The following is an 8,502-nucleotide window of genomic DNA, read 5'->3' on the forward strand; positions in this document are numbered from 1 at the left end:
TTGTGCATTCAAGGTTACATTTTCTGTATGCAAGGAAAATTATTAGCAAATAAATGCAAAGTCCCGAGGGTCTTTATTTGAACACAAAATAATCACATTTGTATTTAGTCTTCTCATAAATTTATATTGGTAAATTAAAATATCCTCTTACTCAAAGAACCAATCACTATAGAACATGTCTAGCTAGCTACATAAAGGTAAGCTCACTTTGAGGATGAACAAGGGGAAAATGTGAAGAGAAATTCCCAGAGGGGGTATTTAACTTCAGGCTAAGATTCAAGTTGCTTTAATAAAATTAAAGCTTAGTGGAAAATTCTCCAGAATATATTTTTGGCTATTATTTCTTTAAAAAGCATTAATTAATCTGTTAACTTAGCAAAATTAATTCATTCATTTATTAAGTTAATAAAATAATTATGTGTTTTCCAGGAAGAGAACAAGATGCAAATCTAAGTAGTTTGTTTTGTTAAAAAAAAAAAATGCTAGTTTTTTTTATTAGAATGCTTTACTAATTTTTATGTCATCCTTTCACAGGGTCCATGCTAACTTATCTTTATCATTCACATTTTAGTAAATATGCTACTGAAGCAAATACTATTTTGAAAAGGAATTATAAACATTTTTTAATCAACAGGTAAAAAAAGTGTTTATTTCCATCTCAACTATCTAGGCTGAAACATTGCTCTTTTGACTGTGTGGCTGTCTCCACCTCTATAATCTAAAAGCGGCATTCATAAATAGTTGGTAATATTTTTCTTTTGTTATTTGAAAAATTAAGCAAATATTTTGCCAATTGAAATAAGAAAGTTAAGTCAATGGAATGAGGGCAATATTTAAAAACTAACAAATGATTTTCAGGGACAGTCCTGGAAGTCTATGAAAAATTTCAGTATGTGTATCTATATTTCACACCACCACTCAAGGCAGCCAGGAAGACACATTGGATCTTGTCTAAAAATTGTTCATATTTCTCTCCCAGTTAATTTACAGAATTATTTCAAATTTTGTTAGAGTCCATTAGATGCCAGATCAAGCATACATAGATGATAGATGTAATACTTGACATCCTAAATTCATTGCACAGAAAGATTAATATAATGCAAAGATTAATCAAAGATAAATATTCTAACATACAGGTTAATACAAATCATTGTAATACACACATATGCACATACAAATGCACACACACATGCACACACATACACACAACACAAGTTTATGCCAAGATGCCTATGGAATTATACAGTTAAAAGTTAGAAACATGGGATTTGGAATCAGATAGATGTGGGTTTTGAAATCTAGCAATTTAACTTCAGTCATACTCCAATTTTACAGAGGTTCCACTTCAATCAACCTCAGTTTCCTCATCAATAAAATCAAGATAATAATACATATTTACAGATTGATATAGATTTAAATGAAAAGTCACATATACACACATATTTGAATATCTATCTTTCTATATTTATAGCTTTACTGTATCTATGTTATAGCTATAACTCTCTATATCTCTCTGCAACTATCTTTTCTTCTATCTGTATCTGAACCTAGCACCCAACACACAGGAAATGTACAACATCTCAGGAAAGGAATACAACTATAAAGAATCATAGAAAAGAAAGGAGTATCTTCCTGCTTTTTGAATTTTAGAGGCCAAAACACAGAGTGGAGTGGAAGGAATTCACGGCAGACTACATCTGGGAAGAGTGAAAGCAAAGTTATCATTACTGACCACTTTTGACCACCTTCAAAATAGAAAATGGCTCCTTAGCTTACAGAGAGAGGAAATATTGCAGATGTGAGGAGAGTTTGGATCTTTCAAAGGGGTCCCTAAACGCTGCTTTCTTGGTCAAGCCCTATGGAGATGGAAAGCATAAGTTTCTCAGAATGGAACACAGGGAATCTGGGCTTCTATCTTAGGTTGGTCACTAAAAAGTTGTTCTCAGAAAATAAACGGTTGCATCAAGTATCTCTAGAAGAGAGGGACTTAGTGAGCATCACAACTTTTCTTTTCACATTGCACAATACAGAAATAGCAGAATGATTTTTATGTTCCTAACATTGATGTAAAATATACAGTGACATTGTTCCTGAAGGAGCCTCACCTACCGGAATATGGGAAAATCCATGACCGACCTGGGTGGATCCAAACAAAAGAGCAGATGGAGCAGTAGCTGTAGCAACAGGTGCCAACATGGAAAGTTATATCAATATCAGATGCTTCCCCCACCCCACAAATAGCTTGGCCTTATCCCGCACCCTCCATTTGTGGGTTTTATGTAAGGCCCCTTGGGAATTTGACAACATGTAGGAGAAAAGGGGGAACTAGGAACCAACCTAGTGAAACAAAGCCTCTGTCATTCCTTAAGAATGGATGTTTGTAATTAGGTTAAATTTTAGATAAACAAGCAAGCAAACCAAAGCAGAAAAAAATCTGCCGCACTTGTGAGTTTGTGGACTGTTTTAATTAGTCATTTCGTTAAGGGTTGCTGATCACATGCTATTTTGAACCAGGTCTGATTGTCATCACTTTCAATACACTTACACTACTCTTTTTGAAATATTTTACTTTCATTGAACAGTCCCATCAATCGCCTTATGACTGAAATGCAAAGGAAAGCATGCCACATTTTACAGTCAATGTATTTTTAAACCAGCTTCAAAGAGGGAGTGGTTAGATATGCTTCAAAAGCAGCTTGACTCCCTCTTTTTATTATATCAGTATCATTTTCTTTATTGAACAATTCATAGAGGAGTTCTATTGTAGCAGCCACTCCTATTTGTCAGTTAGCGCTATCAAAGGAGTTGTAGTAGGAGTGTAATTACCAAATAGTTCTAGCCTGGTGAAGTGGATAATGAGAAGTGCAGTGAACATGGATTTGGAGTGTGTGTGTATGTATTTGTGAATCAGCATTTTGATTCCCTTTATTATTTTCATGCTTTACAAATAAGTCTATGTTTTGAACAGTACTGCAGAGAAAAGCTCTGATGTAAAGTAAGTGGTTAGAGGGTCTCTGCTTGAACTTCATAGTAGGAGAGACTTTCAAATAAGTCTAAAGCAGATATTGAGTTGTGTAGATATTAAATAGTTTTCAAATATCAGTTTTACCAAGCACCCAAGGGATAGTCAGTGTTTTTTCACATTATAAGGGCATTGAATTTCAAATCTTTGCCTCCTAGCAGTGCATTCAAATCTTAAGGAAAGACCTGACCCTAAATTTTACACACTTATTTCAGATGAAAACAATTTTCTTTTGTCTGTCATCAATTTATACCTTTCAGCAGAAGACATAATGGCAACATAGGACAGAATCCTTTTTAACTTAATGACACAAACAGCAAGCCTTACATCATCTTCTCTGAATTCTTCATATGTCTAAGAGTTTAATCAAATTGAAAAGCGGAAATAGTTCAAAAGAATTTGAGCAAATCCGTTTATACTAATTTGTCTTATTGATAATGATCTCCAGACACTTAGCTTATTTATAACAATTAAACTTTACATAGAGGGTGAGATTACTGAAAAAGTATACCTGATCAGTGGTCCAGCCCTAACTCAGAGGTGCAAATCAAGTCTTACAGAATGCTGGTGAATGTCACTTAACAGAACCTGGGCTGAGTAAACTTTTTCTTGTATCACACACACAGGATGCGTACCTCTCAAAGACAGGATGTATGTGCCAGGGATGCTTCTATTCAACTTAGCTGGACGCATGTTGGTAAAGATCACATTCCTTAAACAGCACATATTTGTGGCTAAGCTCTCTCATGCTCAAGGTCCTTTTACAAAATCTGGTCACACTGCCACAATCTAGCAATTGTAAGCCTCAACAAATCACAGCACAAATCAAGTGCATATTATTTATGTCAGTAACCAGGAACACCATCAACATGCTTGAGCATATATAATCTTCTCTTTCCTCTATTAAATGTAATCCAAGAAGTTTGGATATTCATTTCTCCATCAATATTTAAAGGTGTTCAGTAGCTTCTTTTCGTTGTACATTATGTCCATGAATTGCACATACACATATTTCTTGTGGGTGTAAATACAGAGGGAGGATAAAGAGAATTTTGAGTAAGCTAAATAGATATAGAAAATTTTAAAAAACTGCATCAAAATCAGGAGGAAATAATTAGTAGTGGCAAAGCAACAGAAAAGTCCAACAGTGTTTTGCAAAGATAAATTAACTAAGGGTCCCCAAAAGAGAGCTGAATCCTATAGCTCAATTGCATGTCTCCAGGAAAATGAAGCCTCTGATTGGCTCCATCTGCTAATTGCTGTTAACTAACAAAACATAATGAAATAAATAGTAAACTGGGGTAGCAAAAGCTGCAACCAAGGCTTTATAGTGAACATGGTTAAGACGGAGTGTTCACTTTGTGCAGAGCTCAGTTCTAAGGTCCTCATGTAAGACCAACTTGAATCTCACATCAACTGTTTAGGTGGGTGTCATCACGATTTTTATTTCAGAGATGAAATAATCAAGTCAGAAAAGGGTCACCTACAGTTATATTTAAAAAAGGAGTGTAGAGAAGGATTTGAACCCAAGCAATTGAATCCCAGAGCCTACCAGATGTAACCTACACAAAATAAAAGTTATTACTTCTGTGTAATTCTAACCTGGTACCAGGAAGAGCAGGGGCTACCCAGAAAATCACAGTCTTATGGTTGAAACTGATTTGGTGCTAGCTGACTGGGCCCTTTGTAGAGGCCACTCTGTTTGACTCTAGCTCGCCAACCTGGGTGAAAATCAGGGGCAAGCCAACAGCATTCTATACTCAATAGTAAATAAAACTCAGTAACAGTTATCAAACTAATGAACATCATCAACAATCTCTATTTTAATGAGGGAGATCTTTCTTTTTACATCTTTAGTTACTGTATTTTGGAAGGAAAAATGGTTTAAAAAATAGTCTAGAAAATTAGTAAAACCAAAATACTGACATATTCAAGTCCTCGTGTAGTCTGTGAGTACTGGTGATGCCCCACCACAGGTCTTGAGGTAGCTTCTCAGCTGGCTGTTGTTCCTTACCTCCTGCAGTGACTCTAGTGGACATTTATCACACAATTTCTAATTCTGAATAATTCCCGATTTTGTCTAGTTTGGATGGGAGGAAGAGCTTCACCTCCCACAATGGAGGCTGTCACTTTTCTAATCACAAGGCCAATCAGAAGCTCCACTAAGTATGTAGTTCCTTCTTGTCAACCAAGACAGCAATAAATGGTATCTAAAAGATGGTCATTGAGCTTCTTTCTTGGCCCTCAGAAGCTTCATTGGTCCATGTCTATTTTCCAACCTTGTCTTTCAGCCTCACTTCAAATATGTAAGTTCCTATTATTCCTCCAAATAATTTCCCTCAATTGATTATCTATTATTTACAGTAGAGTGTTTTATGATTGATTCAGTGACCACACCAGCCATTATTCATTCAACGTAGAAGTTTCATGCCTGTATAGTTTTGTGGTGGTCTTCCACAAAATTGATCAGACATGCTGGTGCAGAACCTGCATCTACATATGGTCTTCTGAATACCCATTGGGCACTACAGGCCCCGTTTTCTCTAGATAAGCATAATCTATCACCATAGCCAATAGCATAAATCCCTTTTTGGTCTGTTCCACTCCTTTGCTGGCATCCTGCAATTAAAATAGCAAGATGGTGCTCTGTGCTCTGGCTTAAAAGAAGAAAAATTTTGTCTTAAAGAACCCTTCCTCTTTAAGACCCTTCCTCTGGGTATTAAAACATCAGAACTCTGATCACAAACTAATTTAATTGTTAATTGTTATTAAAAATACAGTTACTTTCATTTCTCAGATGAGGAAATTCATGCTCTAAGTGGCTAGGTAATTTACCAAAGTGACATAGCTGGTAAGTGATGAAGCAGGACTCAAAACATAGTTTTAAGCTGTCTGAATTTGGAACCCAACCTGTTGTCTGTGCTGTCTCATATAGCTTCTTTTTAAGCCAAGAATGAAGGTGGGAAAGAAAGACCGTGGAAGCCACTTAGTTGTTGGACTAGATTTGTTGGGCTAAGAAGTTTAGGGAAGAAAAGGGACAGGATGGCCCTTATAGCTCAAGTCAACTGTATGGGAATGGCCTCCTCAATAGCTACCCTGGCCCCATCTTCTAATCTTGTTGGGTAGGGAACAGCTGAGTGGAAGGAGATTTATTCCACAAAGCTGAATTCAGCTTCTTTAAGGATCTGAGTACAAACAACATTGCTGGGGTGATTGGAATCTGAGTGTTAACAAGGGATCTTTTCCTGACCTCTGGCCATTGCTGTCCATTGGTTCTCATTTCTAACCCTAGGAGTAGAACTTCAGTAAGGCCTGTGAAGAGGTTCACAAGCTTAAAGGAGGAGATGTCCTCTCCTTTTCCCTCTCCAGCCAGTTTGACCCAATTTTAAATGGTCTAGCCTTTATAGAGAGTACAGGTACCACAGACATATGGAACAAACTGGACATCTTAACTGACCCTCCAAGCCTCTACTGGCCCTTGAAGCTTCCTACATGCCCAGCCCTTCTCATCCAGGACAGAACAAGAGCCAGGAAGAGGCTTTCTGGAGCCCCTCTGACCAACTTGTGTCCAATGGATCTATATCAATTATTTGAGCACATTTTTTTCCTTAAAAATTTCTGAAACATTTTTTAATTAAAATTTTCTGTAATTTCTTTTGTAATTTGGCTGACTGGGTTTTTCACGTGATTATTTCAACTAAAAAATTGTATCCTGTGATCTATGATCATATGATATCCATATCAGTTTATAAATGTTTATGCTGAAAAGTAACAAATGGTTGTGTAAATGAATCATATCATTTTCTATTCATTTATTTCATTCATTCTTGTAAAATTTCCCAGAAATTTTATTAAGTATAATATTAAACTGATATTTGAAGAATCTGCAGATTCATCACAGGATGTTTGATATATCTTATGAAAATTGCATTTAAATCATGAAGAATTTCAAGCTGGTTTCTCAAGAGTTGAATTATTTGACTTACTATATGAACAATTATTTCTGGCCAGGCTCAGTGGCTCATGCCTGTAATCTTAGCATTCTGAGAGGCTGAGGCGGGAGGATCACTGGAAGGTAAGGAGTTTGAGACCAGCCTGAGCAAGAGCGAGACCCCATCTCTACTAAAAATAGAAAGAAACTAGCTGGACAACTAAAAATATATAGAAAAAGTTAGCTGGGCATGGTGGCTCAGGCCTGTAGTCCCAGCTACTCGGGAGGTTGAGGCAGGAGGATCACTTGAGCCCAGGAGTTTGAGGTTGCTGTGAGCTAGGCTGCCGCCATGGCACTCTAGCCCAGGCAACAGAGCGAGACTCTGTCTCAAAAAAAAAAAAAAAAAAGAACAGTTATTTCTGATGGTGCTTCAAACAAAATATATAATTAATTATATTACCACTTTATTGATTGCTTTGTACCACTTGCAACTAGTATTTTGAATTATCTTTAATTTAATTGATTTTTATGCTCAAGTATTTATTTTTCAGGAATGCTACATAGGTGCTATACTTCATTAACTTTTGAATGTATAAGCATAGCTCTTTTTTTTTTCTTTTTCTTTTCCCCTGGCTTACCCCCCAATAGCTCTATAAATAAAAGATATCTTTACTGTGTACGGTGACACTGGATTAAAATGATATTATTTTAGAATGTTATAGCATATTCTTTTAATTATGTCTGATAGTTGAGGTTAAGAAGAATACCAAAGGGCCAACTTAATTTTTGTTCTTGGTAATTAATTCATTTTTTCAACTTAGATATTTGTAGAGTAATTTTATTTTTTCTTATACTTGCAGTTAGAAGATTTTACAAACTTATACCAGGGTATCCATTTTTTATTCATATTTTTTCTGAAATATAGTGATTCCTTTCTTATGTGGATATGTAGGTTCTGCAAAAAAAACACAAGTTTTCTATTGTATGCTCTATTTTGCTTTTGTTTGATAGGTTTGTCCTCCTTTAAAAACACTAATAATTTGTATTTTGACTCTGATTTTTATGCTGTATATTGTCATTTTCTTCATTATTTAAGTCTTTCTTTCTTTTAAGAGTTTTTTTATCATATATAACCATTCATGTTCAATTATTCATACCACATGTTGTATTTTTGAGTCTCATCTAGATTATCATTGCATTTTAAAATTTAGTGCTTTTGTATCACCATCATTTTTCTTTTTATATAAGACATTTTAAACAATTGTAGTTTGTTTCTTTTTCATGTCAATCTGTTATTCTATTTGAAGTTCTGCTATTTTTTTTTTCATTGAAGCCATGTCTTTTCACACAGTATTTGGGATTTCATACAACTTCCTGACATTTTCTTCTAGATTCTACATTACTTTCGAATCTCTCTGAGAGATTCGAATCTCTCAGAGACAAAAACAAACAAAAAAGAGTTACACTGAAACTATTGGGGTCCTTGCTGGGGAATCTAAAATCTGTTCAGATGGTCATTCCAAAAATAAGATTTTTAAACTGTAATTTA

General features: G+C 35.3%; 1 non-coding gene across 1 annotated transcript; it reads right to left on the reverse strand.

The window, feature by feature from the left end:
- Positions 1 to 489: 489 nt before the first annotated feature.
- LOC123637605 lies at positions 490 to 591 on the reverse strand. Its single transcript, XR_006734963.1, has one exon. It is a non-coding gene; the product is annotated as a U6 spliceosomal RNA (small nuclear RNA).
- Between the last annotated feature and the right edge of the window lie 7,911 nt (positions 592 to 8,502).

The sequence above is a fragment of the Lemur catta genome, chromosome 4 (assembly GCF_020740605.2).
Source record: "Lemur catta isolate mLemCat1 chromosome 4, mLemCat1.pri, whole genome shotgun sequence".
Lineage (NCBI taxonomy): Eukaryota > Metazoa > Chordata > Mammalia > Primates > Lemuridae > Lemur > Lemur catta.